Below are 14,774 nucleotides of genomic sequence, written 5' to 3'. Positions count from 1 at the left end.
ATTTTGAAGAGGAATAGAAATAAAATATGATAAAATAAAAATGTGGTTTTATTTGCTTTTCCAGTACTTCTTGGGGCCTTTGGAATATTGGGCAGACTTCTTAGGAAAGAGATGGGCTCCCTGAGTCCCTTTCTAAGACTACACTTTCCCAAGTTGAAATTACTGGATGGTTTTCTCTATCACCTCATGAGTGTGAATAACAATGTGTTGAATAAGCAGACTTGAGGGGTCTAATTATATTGCAATTTTGCTTTTAAGTCCCACTGTTCATTTACATTTTTCCTGTGGATTTAGTTCTTGCCCTCCCCGGGGATGAAATATAGGGCAGTATGAACTTATGTTCATTCATATGCAATGAAAATGTCTTCAATTAATCAATAAAATGTGCAGTTCTGAGTAATCATCAAAACATCAAATTTTGCTTTTCAGAGAGGCTGCTCCTCCTCCCCACAGTTTAGGTGAGACGCCTGCAGTGGGGGAGAGGCCAGGGAGGAGCCTTCTGTTTTATTCCACCTCGCCCTTGTACACTTTCCTCCTTACCTGAACAAGTGTAATTTCTAGTCCTATGGGCATGAACTGCAGGAAGGAAGAAGAGGTAAGGGGAACGAGGAAGTTCTTACCTGATTGATACTGTCATGTTACCTGGGGACTTCGTGAATGTTTAGCACTAACTCTCTGGTGGCCATATTCATAGGCTCTTCTTCAAAGACTCTGCCCCCGTCACCAGGACTTCTCATCGGTAATTTCCTAGACAAAGGAAATGTTCTAGATGGCCATTTACTCCTTTTTCAGCCCTGGCAAATCACCTTACTGAGATGTGGTTGTGCTTCAAGGCAGCCAACTTGGACAAGACCTAAGATGATGCCTTAACTTGAGGCTCTTCTGATCTACAGGAAACTTTATCCCAGCAAACTCTGGACAACATACTCACATACTCATCCAACATACTTACCTTGTCTCTCCTTGCCACTATAGCAGGAGCTAGACAACCTGCTTCTTGTCCATTACAATTTGTAGGCAGGAGTCAGGCATGAGTACAGGATGGCCCTAGTCTACAGAGGATACATATTAAGTCATCTGAGCTATTCTGTTGAAACCCTTTTCTCTGAACTTGAGTTGAGAGGCAGTCTTTGCACTCTCCACATCCCTCCATGGCAGTAGGAGATTCTAAGCACCCTCCAGTTCTCTCTCAAAACTCCTAATCTCCAACACTTGACCATTTTATTCCCTGATAAAGGATTTAAGAGTCTAATAACGATTTTTCTGCCATCTGCTTTGGAAAACCTGCCTTTAGGTGTTTTGTACCTCTTTGGAATGTGGTGTCTATTTTAGGGGCCTCAGGATGATAAACTTAACATCCTGTTGCATTTATCCTTCTTAACTTGATATTTTCCCAATCTTGCTATATCTACAAATTAACAGATTTTAAAGATCATACATAGTTCATGTCATGGAAAACAATGATGTTGAAAGAACTATTACTTCCCTCCTTATTCCTACCCTTCATTTCCTCTCACTGAGCCAATGCCTGAACCTTTGCCCCACTTTAATTATATCCTGGCTCTGTGGTTAGAAAAATTTCTTTTGTGTGGAACTTTGCAAAAGGATTTTATCAGTATAAATGAATCCACTTATTTATACCATATTAATCAATTATGGTTTTCTTTTTCTGGAATCCATGCTGCTATTCGATATATGGGCTGTTTATTCATACATTTAGTTGTTCCCACACTTAGTGACAGATTCTACCAAGTGTGGACCTAACACTTACTCTTCTTCCAGGGTGTCCTCTGGAACAATTATTATTATTATTATTATTTGCATAGAACTAGTATTGACAGCCTGACGGCCCTCTAGCTCAGTGGTCATTTGTGACATATGTTTGATAACTCATCTCCAACTGTCTTCAGAGCTCTTCAATGGATACTGCCTAATTCTGGTGACTTAATATTCCAGTGGTTTGTCAATTTTGATTTTTTGAAAAACAGCCTTATTGAGATATAATTCATATTCCATACAGTTCACCCATTTAAAGTATACAATCCATTGGTTTTTAGTATATTCACAGATATTTGTGACTATCATCACAGTCAATTTTAGATCACTTCTATCACCTGAAAAGAAACCCCATACCCTTTAGCTATTGTTGTCCCCCACATGGAAAAAACACATAGGACAGAGACAGGAAAGATAGAAAACATGAAGCTTCCATTGTCCTCTTCCTTTGGAGTCATGAATGCCCTGACTTTCCCAGAACTGATGTGTGGCAACATGCATGGCGTACTGCCAACCATGAAATTCACCTGAGCCTCCGTGTTCAAAGTTTTTATTGGGACTTCTTTACTGAGTCATGGTTGATTGATTAAGTGCCCATGTGGTTAATCTCAGCCTCCAGATCGACTAACCCAAAACCCCCACCCTAAATCACATGTTTGATCTAAAATCTGCCATGGCCAACCTCCATCCCAATTCCTGCCAGTTATGACAGATTATCTCCCCGAAGCCAAGGGAGAAAAACCAGACCTATCTTTGGGCAAGGTCAAATTCTTTATTACATAGATAACATCTTGTTTTGCAGGTGATATTGGCCAGACATCACTGTTAATGTTACCTTTGGATTAAGTCCAGTCCCTGAATAGTAGTTAATAGATGTTTTCATGGTTACTGATATGGTGCCATTTATCATAAAAATTAATGAATATTTAAAAACTTGCAGCTGGATACAGATTAAACAATTTACCTAAGTTACACAGCTAATAAATGATTGAGCTTTGAGTTTGAAAGTATGTCTTTTGGCCAGTGGCTTTTTCCATTGGGCTATAGTTATGTTTTTAGAGAAAATAAACCAACAAAAATTCTTGTTCTTCTATTTCTTTCCTTCTCTGTTCTCCCTCCTTCTCAATCTCTCTCTTTCCGTATTATGTAAGTTGTGATGGAAAGCATAAGTTTTCCGCTCCTTCTAAGAAGAGAGGGGAATGAAAGCCCTTGGCTAAAAGTTAATCCAATTTCAAGTGTCAAGCTTTTACCAGTTGGAGGTGGGGGGTCTTAAGAGGTAACTATGGCTCAGCTTTAGAACCCTTTCTTGTTTTTGTTTGGCCAAAGGGACACAATTTGAAAGCAAGAAATGAAGAAAGGAGGTAACACTGTCCTGCACAATCACGTGAAATACAGACCCCACTTTGAGAGCACGATGCCTGGCACATTTCTAAAATTCACTTCTGTTATCCCCGCTCTGAATTGCAAAAGCAGTTGAGTTCTTCTGAATTAAAAGGAAGAGGCCACAAAGTTATTTTCAGTACTATAGTCTCATTGGTGAGAATGAGAAGGAGAGGACAAATTTGGGGAAACTGCCTTCAGCACACACACAAAAATCCTCTGATCATAGGAGATATAGGAGACTTCATGGAAAATCAGGAGTGTGCTGTATCATTGTTAGCAGTTAAGCAGCTGCTCTAGCAATCCATAGCTGTGGTGTCAGAGACTGAGGGAAATCCCAGAAGACTTCCTAGAGGAGGTGACATTTGTTTTGGCCTTAAATGATAGCTAACATTTTGACAAGTGCTTGTAAACTCCGTGTGGATACTGCTTGAGAAAAGGCCAGGAAGTATGACAGAAACTGTTTGCACCGGATATCTAGCATTTGTTCCTCCAGATCCAGTATTTCATTTTCCCCCACTGTGTTGTGTGTCCTATTTTAACCATTTTTATGTGTACAATTCAGCGGCATTAATTACACTCACAATATTGTGCTACCATCACCACCATCCATTATAAAAACTTTCCCATCAACCCAAACAAGACTTTGTACCCATTAAGCATTAACCCCTTCTCCCTCCCTCAGTACCCTGTAATCTACTTTCTGTCTCTCTGAATTTTCATATTCTAGTTATTTCATAAAAGTAAGATCACAGAATATTTGTCCTTTTCTGTCTGGCTTATTCACTCAGCATGATGTCTTCAGAGTTCATCTATGCTGTGGCATGTATCAGAATTTCATTCCTTTTTGTAGCTGAAAAATATACCATTGTATGTATATACCACATTTTATGTATCCATTCATCCATTGATGAACACTTGGGTTGCTTCTACCTTTTGGCTGTTGTAAATAATGCTATTATGGGAATTTATGTACAGATATCTGTCCGAGTACCCACTTTCAATTCTTTTGGGTAAATACCTAGAAGGGATTGTTGGGCCATATAGTAATTCAGTGTTCACTTTTCTGAGAAACTGCCAAAGACTGCACCATTTTATATTCCCACCAAAAATGCCTGAGGGTTCCTATTTTTCTTCATCCCCACCAACACTTATTTTCATTTATTTTTTTGTGTGTATTTATTTATTTTTAATAGTAGCCATCCTAGTGGAAGTGAAGTGGTCTCTTATTGTGGTTTGATTTGTATTTCCCTGATGACCCATGATGTCGACCATATTTTCACATCTCTATTGGCCATATGGCACATATGATAACTCTAATTTTAGCTGTCATTTGAGTTTTAAACAATTTCTCTTTAAAAATGCTTCAGGGAAGTGGATTTGGCCCAACGGATAGAGCGTCTGCCTACCACATGGGAGGTCCAAGGTTCAAACCCAGGGCCTCCTGACCCATGTGATGAGCTGGCCCACGCGCAGTGCTGATGCGCGCAAGGAGTGCCCTGCCACACAGGGGTGTACCCCATATAGGGGAGCCCCACGTGCAAGGAGTGTGCCCTGTAAGGAGAGCCCCCCAGTGCGAAAAAAGTGCAGCCTGCCCAGGAATGCACTGCACACACGGAGAGCTGACACAACAAGATGATGCAACAAAAATGAGACACAGATACCGGGTGCTGCTGACAGGAATATAAGCAGACACAGAAGAACACACAGCGAATGGACACAGAGAGCAGACAACTTGGGGGGGAGGGGGGAGGGGATGGGAGAGAAATAAATAAAAAATAAAACCTAAAAGAAAAAAAAGCTCCAGACTTATTTGCTTCAAAAGACATTTCAGAGTAAGACTTCCCTAGAAAACAGAGTAAAAACTAAGACAAAGAAAGCTGACACACTCTGCTCTTCCATTCCTGAGTGCACATCTGCAGTGCAATTACCTAGTACAGAATGAAATAACATGGACTCTAACTTTTGACTATAAACATTTGGTTTCACCCTGTTATGTTTCCTCCCTTTGTGGTTAGCCGCTTGGGAGGGGATTTCCGGAGATGCAGGCTACACAGTTTGTTTCCCAAAATATTTTGCATTGTTTGGGGTGAGAAAGTGTGTTGCTTACTCTGTAATACCTAGATCTCAGAGAGCTAATATGACTTATAAACATAATCACATGATCATAACTTGTCCCAGTGGTGAGGGGAGGTCAAGACTCATTCTTCCATAAGACAACTTGGAAAATATTGTATTTTTTCTTCGCTAACCACAAGCTGGCTCTCCAGGCCCAAAATATGATGTGGCAGAATGTCCAGAAAACACAACTGCCACTTAGAACCGTAAGTTTTGAGGTCATGGGTACATCCCACAGCCTGTTGAATGAAGCTGGTTTGGTATTCCTGACATAGGGCAGGAGAGGGGGAGACAATTCATTTTGGGGTGTTTTGTCTGAACCCCTGATATTTCTTAAGAGAAGAGTTCCATGCTTTTTTCCCCAAGCGGATGCTAATTTCCAGAGCAACTCCAAAACTAACCCTGCCTCCTGGGATGTAGACCAAGGCCTTTACAGAATTGGACTAAATCCTAGGGCTGCTTCCGGCAAGACTAGAACACCACCTCCCCCTCCTAACCTACCCAGTCACGTTCATCACCAAGTCTTGCCAACATTTACTCCTCTGTATCGCTGGATCCTGTTTTCTCTCAATCTCCACTGCCGCCACGCTGGTTCAAGTTACCCTCATCTCCCATGTCAACTCCAGCAATAGAATTTCTTGCTGGTCTCCCCACACCCACTCTTGGTCTTTACACCAGAGCCAGAATGATCTTTTTGAAATTCAGATCTAATTGTGTCACCAACAGGATTTTGGGGGGACCTAGATAAGATGAAAAACAAGAATAATGAGAAAGGTCATGCACTATCAGATATTAAAGTAGGTTATCAAGCCATGAGTACTAAAATGGCTTCACATTAGCACATGGATAGCAGATCAATGAACAGAATACAGAACTGTAAAAGAGACCTGAAATAGACGGGAATTTTAATTATAATGAAAGTGGCATTTTGAATCAGTAGGGAAAATCTGATTTTGAATAATTAGGTATTGAGACAATTGGGAAAGTTTCCTTAACTCATGCATTACACCAAAATAAGATCCAAGTGTATCAGAGATTTAAATAATATATATTAAAAAGTGAAACCATAAAAGTACAAGAAGTGAATTCAGAAGAATGTTGGTATATCTGGAGTAGGAAGGGCTTTCTGAAAATGATAAATTTAGAACCTTGAAATAAACAGATTGATACATTTGTCTACAAACAAATTGAGATTTTCTTCATGGAAAATACCTTAAATAAACTAAAGATGCATGTGACAAACTTATAAATATATTAAGGCCAAGGAACTACAATCCTTAACATTTAAGGTGTTCTTACAAATCAATAAAGAAAAGACCATTCATCATCAGAAAGTTGGGCAAAGAACATGAACAGACAGTTCATAGACAAAAATAATTCAAATGACTTTTGAATGTATGAAAAGGTGCTTGACCTCTTTTTAATAACAGAAATGTAATTAAATAATAAATGAGTACTAATAATGCTATTTCCACTCTCAAATTGGTAAATAAAAAATTCTGATACTGCATTGTATTGGCAAGGGTGTTTCAAATCTGGCATCTCATGTATTGTTGAGAGGAATGTATATTGGTGTAAGTCTTTGAAGGACAATTTAACATCTCTAAAAATTAAAAATGCACTTTCTGTTTGACCTAGCAATTTCACTTCTAGGAATTTATCTGAAAAGAATATGAAAAACTCAACTATAGGAATTCCTAGAAGCCTTTATTAATCCTGGCAGGAGAGGGGACACAAAAGATTTTCAGAGAGGAATCATCACTGGAAGAGTAACAAAATTTGATGTTTTTTAATTAAGATGAAAGAAATTTCCCACTGTCAGTCAATGTTTCCTATGGTACATTCATGTTTGTCTGGATGATTAAAAAGATCTAACTAGGGGGAAAATTATTGGTTGCTGAATTCTATGGTTGGAGAAAGCTATCCTAAAGATTTCTGGGACCAATGTCAATTTTTACATGAATTCCCCTCCTAAAATACTGTATTTCTCTTGCCCATAATCGCATACTTACCTATTTTCTGCTGAAGTATATATCACATCTGCTCCCAGGTCTGACTCCATAATTCTCAAAGTGCAGTGTAAAGTGAAAATGTGGGGCCTTGTGAAAAAATTATCAAGAATTCCAAGGCAGTGACAGCAGAGCATTAAACCCAGCAGAGCACGCTCCCAAGCACAGGGCCTTTTGTGACCGCGCAGGTGGCTTGCCCCAGAGGCCGCACCTGCCTGCTCGCTGCTGTCTTGCTGCTATACCAACCTACTTTTGCCGTTCTCTTAAATAAACCACCCTTTTACTTATCCCCTTACTCATGCTGTTGCTTTAACCAGAATGTTCTTCCGCAGATACCACCTCATCCTCCCCAAAGCTCCTACTCTACCTTCAAAACTCCCCTCAGATGCCACTTCTGTGAAGCCTCCTTTGCCCCACTCCCCTCCCTGCCCTCAGCAGTGACCCCCCCGTCCCTCCCTTGGCACCCTGACAAAATATCTAGGGGTAGGTGTGCTCAATAAAAATGGGTTGAACTTAATAATTATATACATAATTCACACCAGTGGGCTAAGACATGATGATAGATTATTAAGCCTACACTTGAAATAGCTTCGCATAAACAAACCTAAGGAAAACAGACTCCTCTGACTGGGTAGCTGACTTACCTTCCTTCTTCAAATAGTATAAGAATACATTTACATATTAAAGCGGGTGTCTTCTTATTGTCCCTTGTCCCAAAGCCCCAATTTTTATCAATAATGGTGATGCCTAAAAATACACCCTTTAAGTTTTTTTTTTTTGAGGTAAACATTTGCCATCTTTGGACATTCTCTTTTTTTAAAAAAGATTTATTTATTTATCCCCCCCTCGTTGACTGTTCTCTGTGTCCATTCACTGTGCATTTTTCTGTGCCTGCTTGTCTTCTCTTTAGGCGGCACCAAGCTCCAATCCTAGGAACTTCTGGAGTGGGAGAGAGGCACTCAATCTCTTGTGCCACCTCAGCTCCCTGGTCTGCTGCATCTCTTATTGTCTCTCCTTTTGTCTCTTTTTGTTGAGTCATCTTGCTGTGCCAGCTTTCTGCTTGGGCCAGCTTGTTGCGTGGGCCAGCACTCCGGTAAAGGCCAGCACTCCTCTGCAGACCAGTTCTCCATGAGGGCCAGCTCGCCTTCACCAGGAAGCCCCAGGAATTGAACTCTGGACCTCACATATAGTAGATGGGAGCCCAGTTGCTTGAGCCACAGCTGCTTCCCCATTTTCTTTTAAATGGCAAGTTCTCCAAAGTTACAGCATTAAGTTTCTACAGCCATTGAGTGCATAAATTTATCACAGACTTTTCTACTCCAACCTAAATCAGACTGGAAAAATTCTGGGCTGAAACAAATTAAATAATCTGATCAAAGGTAAATAATGTCCATAAATGTCTTAGGGATGTGTGGCTTACCATGTGGTTCATCTGGCTACTTGCACTTGGGTGCAAGATTAGTGGTCCTGCACTTGGACCCAGCCAATTAGAGTCATTTGGAAGGGGCTTATAAAATCTACGTCTGATCAAGAATCCTAGGTGATTTGGATTCATAGTGAGGTTCAAAACTAATTACTTTATAGGTCAATGTAAACTTCAAATAAAGTGAGACGAAAATATCCTGCACTACGTGTTTTGTTTCCATCACTACATTTTTACTCATAAGACACCCCACACCCCCTGGATGGTAAAGGAAGAGAGAATACTGAAATGGAGGAGAAAATGGAATTGAAAGACAAGGCCTAGGAAATTACACCTCAAACATTTCACTCTTCCTTCAGCTGGTGCGGCTCTTGCTACAGCTCCTCAGAATAGTCATGACTGGGTTTACATTCCACCTTAATCAGTGCCATTTCGGAAGTTAGTTTTTTGAAAGGGAATGAGGAATATACTGCTGTGAGAAGACTGTGGAGCTAAGATCCATCCATCCACTCACTCAAGGAATATGATTTGAGCCAGCGCTGAGGGGGCCCTGTAGTAATTGCTAGAGATACAAGGGTGAGTAAAACACTTCTCATAAAGCTTTCAGACTGGTTGAAGAGAGAGGAAACAAAAGAATTAGGAAGCTGATGTTGATATTTGCTTTCAAAACTTTAGTGAAGCAAAGTAATAGGTTGCTATGTTTGTGATAAAAACTGAAAGCTGTTTTGTTCTAGTATTTCAGCTTTACTATATGGGGAAAAATTAAAATGGGGAAATCTGTGGTACTTGTAGGGCAGGAGGCATTTCATCTGCAGTCAAAGGGGCTAACCAAACAATGAATGGTAAAACATGCTGGCACAAATGATGAACTCATCAGTAATAAAATAATTCTCAACAGAACTTTATCTATATTAATTGTGCAATTTTCAGTATGTAGCAGAATTCTTCTCCATTTACTGCTCCTGCCAGATCTCTGATTATTTCTGAATCTTTGCCTGGGTTTGAATCTGTAATATGGGTAAAATGTGAAGTTGAATTAGATAATCATGAAGGCCCTTGCAGTTCTAGTTCTTTTGGAAAAGAGGAGATTCTCTATTCTTTTTCTAGTGGAAATGGAAATGCAGTGAGAGAAAAAAAGATCCAAGAAGTATCTTTGATAAAACTGGATAGATGTATTTAGATAAGGCGTATTGACACAAGTACCTGTTATAGGCACAGTGTTATGTTAATCTTCACAGAAATCACAAAGAAATGGTAAGACAGGTTTCAAGCCCTCTAGGATTTTTCTAGTTGAGAAAATTTTATTTATCCATGTGCTATCATTAAGCAGAGGAAGTAATCAAAGTGTATTTGGTGAAGGCTACCGTGCTTCCTTCCTCTTGCCTAGAAAGGATTTTCAGAGAAGAGGTGAGCTCAGCCTTACACCATCTTCCCACCCAGTATTCTCTGAAAAACTCCCACCATCACCAACACTGATTAAGAATTCAGGGTACTCAAAGTGTCCAATCAAATGAACTACGAGTTCATGAGTTCAGAGGGGTGAGGGGTACAAATGCTGGAATGGGGGCTGCCAGAACTCTGAAGGCAGTACAAGCTATGGTGTAAACAAAGACACATGGGAGAAGTTTAATATAGAGTCTTTTGGGAAAAGAGAAGAGATTGCCTGGGTGGAGTAGAAGTGAACAGCAGAGTTCAGCGAAAGCAGTTTTACCCAGAGACCAAGATATGTTTTCCTGGTAATGAACTCCTTGACAGTCCAATTTAGTGCCATTATGAAATACATTCTGAGAAGTCTCTGAGGCACTAACAACATTTACCATTGACAATCTATGCCATTGATTAAGCTCTGATCCCTACATGTTACAAATCGAGTAAGGTGAAGGTGTGACTGACAACAGATACGATGAGGCAGGATGAATGCTTGAACACAAGGCCTGCAGCCCACCTACAAAATATCAGTGTAATCCGGAAACAGGACCTGTCCATTCCTCCGAACTCCATGCTGTGTGTGTACATCACTTTGAGGACTCAGGAATGTCAGACTAAATTGTTTTGGCTTTCTTCTGTTAGCAGGGGAGGATCACAGAAGAATTACAAACTAGAGAACAACAAGCTAGGTCAATCTTTAGAAGATTGGCCTTTTTGCTGGACTGTCTCAGCTGGCGGTGGTGGTGCTTGGGAGTGGTGATGGTGGTAGACCTGTAAAGAGGAGGTTGGTAGGCTCTTCCTGAAGTCATGTGACTGATGGGTGCGGTGCATTGGACAGAAAAAAGTGGACTCAAAAACAATGTTCGTAAATTAAATGAGGGTGAAGTGCTCTTGTAACGCACAGCAACATTAACTGTTGGTGATGATGTTACATCACAATCAGCCACATTTGCAGGTCTGGACAATAGGTTTTAACCCTGAATAAAGTTCTTTTGTTCCCAAAGAAACGATTTGAACAGTTTATGAAGGGGAGGGCTGTGGAGATAGAGATAGAGATAGAAGGTTGTAGTTACAAGTCCTCTCATGAGGGCAGCAGAGGGGAGTTTGCGGAATTGGCCGCACTGATCCTCGAACGCAGCTGTGTAAATCTTTTATCCCAAGCAAGGAACATAACTGCATGAAGCTTGGTCAGGACGGCTGGAATTCAAGAAAAGGAGAAAGAGCAACTGGGGTAGACTGTGCTTCAAGAAAGCTGTGAGTTGGAGGAAAACTCCTTTGTGAAATTTTTCTCCATGCAAGGAGTTTACACTTTTGCTTCTGATTTTTCAGATAGATAGTTTTCCCTGCCACCTCTGCATTGATCAGAGGGCAGGCTTGTGTGCTGTCTTGTTATATAAGGGAACAGCATAATAACACTGTCAAGCAAGCAAGTGTTACATGAGGCAACTGGTGATAATTCTTGTCCTAGACTTTTGGCTCTCTGGATTCTGTCATGAGGGATATCATGTTCAGGAGGATTTATTCACTAGGAATCTGCTTCTTGAGCTCATGGGAACTGAAATCAGGAGTAATCATTCAAAGTCGCAGGTTTACCATGTAGGTTCTATGCTTTTAAAAGCGACTCAAAAATAAAGGTCACAAAATAATCCTACTGTTGGGCAAGTTAGGAAAGGAGTCCACTAACTATTTTATTCGATTTTTTAAGTGCTTTATTGAGGTATAATTTACATGAAATAAAGTTTGCCCATTGTTAGTGTACAATTAATTTTTAGTAAATTTATAGAGTTGTGCAACCATTACCACAATCCAGTTTTAGAACATTTCAGTCATCCCAAAAAGTTCACTCATGTCCATTTGCAGTTAATCCCTTCTACCACACTAGTCTAGGAAACTGCTGATCTACTTTCTGTCTCAATAAGTTTGCCTTTTTTGGATATTTCATAAAAAGGAATAATTAAATATGGACCCTTTTGCTTCTGGTTTCTTCCACTTAGCACAATGTTTTTGAGGTTCACTCAGGTTGTGGTATGTTTCAGTAGTTCTTTTCTTTTTATTACTGAATAGTATTTCATTGTATATGAATGGATGTACCACAATTTGTTTAACTATTCACTGGTTGATGGATATTTGGACTATTTCCCATTTTGGGCAAACATTTTTGTTTGGACATATATTTTCAATTCCAATGGGTAGATTTCTAGGAGTGAAATTTAATGGTTATTATGGTAAGTTTATGTTCAACTTTTTCAGAAATTGCCAAGTACTTTTCCAAAGTGGCTATATCACTTTACCTTTCTACCAGCAATATACAAGAGTTGCAGTTTCTTCACAACCTCACCAATACTTGGCATTGTCTGTATTTTTTATTATAGTCATTCTAGTGAATATGTAGTAGTATCTCATTGTTTTAATCTTCATTTCCCTAATGACTAATGATGTTGAGCATGTATCATGTGCTTCTTAGCTATTTGTGTATTTTCTTTGATGAAAAGTCTATTCAGGGCAGCGGACTTGGCCCAGTGGTTAGGGCATCTGTCTACCACATGGGAGGTCCAAGGTACAAACCCCAGGCCTCCTTGACCTGTGTGGAGCTGGCCCATGTGCAGTGCTGACATGCGCAAGGAGTGCCCTGCCAGGCAGGGGTGTCCCCCGTGTAGGGGAGCCCCACGTGCAAGGAGTGCGCCCCATAAGGAGAGCCACCCAGCGCAAAAGAAAGTGCATCCTGCCCAGGAATGGTGCTGCACACACAGAGAGATGACACAAGATGATGTGACAAAAAGAAACACAGATTCCCGTGCCGCTGTCAACAACAGAAGCAGACAAAGAAGAAGATGCAGCAAATAGACACAGAGAACAGACAACCAGGGTGGGGCGGGGAGGGGAGAGAAATAAATAAATAAATGTTTTTAAAAAAAGTTTATTCAAATCCTTTGCCCATTTTTAAATTTAGGTTTTTGTTGTTGTTGTTATTTAGTTGCAAGAGTTCTTTATATATTCTAGATATAAGTTCTTTAATAGATGTATGATCTACAAATATTTTTTTCCAGTCTGTGGTATGTAATGATGTCCTTTGATGCACATAAGTTTTAAATTTTAATGAAATCCAATTTCTCAATGAATATTTTTAAGGATTATGCTTTTGGTGTCATATATAAGAACTCTTGGGAAGCGGACTTGGCCCAATGGATAGGGCGTCCCCCTATCACATGGGAGGTCTGCGGTTCAAACCTAGGGCCTCCTGACCCGTGTGGAGCTGGCCCATGTGCAGTGCTGATACGCGCAAGGAGTGCTGTGCCACGCAAGGGTGTCCCCCGTGTAGGGGAGCCCCACGCACAAGGAGTGTGCCCTGTAAGGAGGGCCGCCCAGCCCGAAAGAAAGTGCAACCTGCCCAAGAATGGCTCCACACACATGGAGAGCTGACACAATAAGATGACGCAACAGAAAGAAATGCAGATTCCCGGTGCCACTGATAAGAATAGAAGTGGTCACAGAAGAACACACAGTGAATGGACTCAGAGAGCAGACAACTGTGGGGGCGGGGAGGGTCAGAGAAATAAAAAAATAAAAATAAAATAAAAAAATAAAAAAAGAACTCTTTGCCTAACCCAAGCTCATGAAGATTTTCTTCTATGTTTTCTTCTACAAGTTTTATAATTGTAGCACTTACATGTAGGTCTATGATTCATTCAAAGTTGGCTTTTGGGTGTTGTGGCAGTTTGAGATTATTTTATGAATCCCAAAAAGAGAAAGATTATATTTGTAAATTAATCTATTGCTCTGAGTGTGATACCCTTTGATTGCATTAAATTCAATTGAGGGGCTTTGATTAGATTACTTGATTGCTATAGGGCTTTTTATTGGACTACATGGGTAAGGTTGACTCAGATTGAGTCCCTGCCCCCTTGCTGGGTATAATATACATGGACACTCACTCAGGCTGACACAGGAAGGGAGAGCTCTGCCACTTTTGATCCTGTCATGTGACAGACGGTAGAGGCTCAAAGAGCTGAGGCCCCAGGAAGAAATGAACCATTTGTCTGATAGCTTACAGCTGAACTTGGGAAGAAAGCAGAACTAGCAGACTGATATAGGAGGACCAGAAAGTGACAAACCCTATGCCAGCTTACAGCTGAAATCGGGAAGAAAGCAGGGCAGCTGAGGCTGAGAGAGGAAGCCAGAGGGGAAGGCTGAAACCTTGGCAGAGATCTCCGGCCATCTTGCTTCAATATGTGATAGCTAGCTTTGGTGAGAAAGCATCTCTTATGATGACTTGAGATGGGCTTTTCACAGCCTTGGAAATGTAAACTTTTACCCCAAATAAATACCCTTTATAAAAGCCAACACAATTCTGGTACTTTACATCAGCAGCCCTTTTGCAAACTAGTATGGTATGAGGTTAGAGTTAAAAGTTCAAAAAAAATTTTTTTTTTTTGCATATGGATATCCAATTGTTCAAGCATCATTTATTGAAAAGACAGTTCTTTCCTTCATTGAATTGTCTTGGCACCTTTGTCAAAAATCAACTGATATAGGGAAGCGGCTGTGGCTCAATCAGTTGGGCTCCCATCTACCATATGGGAAGCCCTGTGTTCGCGTCCCAGGGCCTCCTTGTGAAGGCAGTTTTGCCTGCAAGCTGCAGA

This window comes from Dasypus novemcinctus, chromosome 16 (assembly GCF_030445035.2).
Source record: "Dasypus novemcinctus isolate mDasNov1 chromosome 16, mDasNov1.1.hap2, whole genome shotgun sequence".
In the NCBI taxonomy this organism is placed as follows: Eukaryota; Metazoa; Chordata; class Mammalia; order Cingulata; family Dasypodidae; genus Dasypus; species Dasypus novemcinctus.
Note: the sequence above shows the minus strand (reverse complement) of the source record.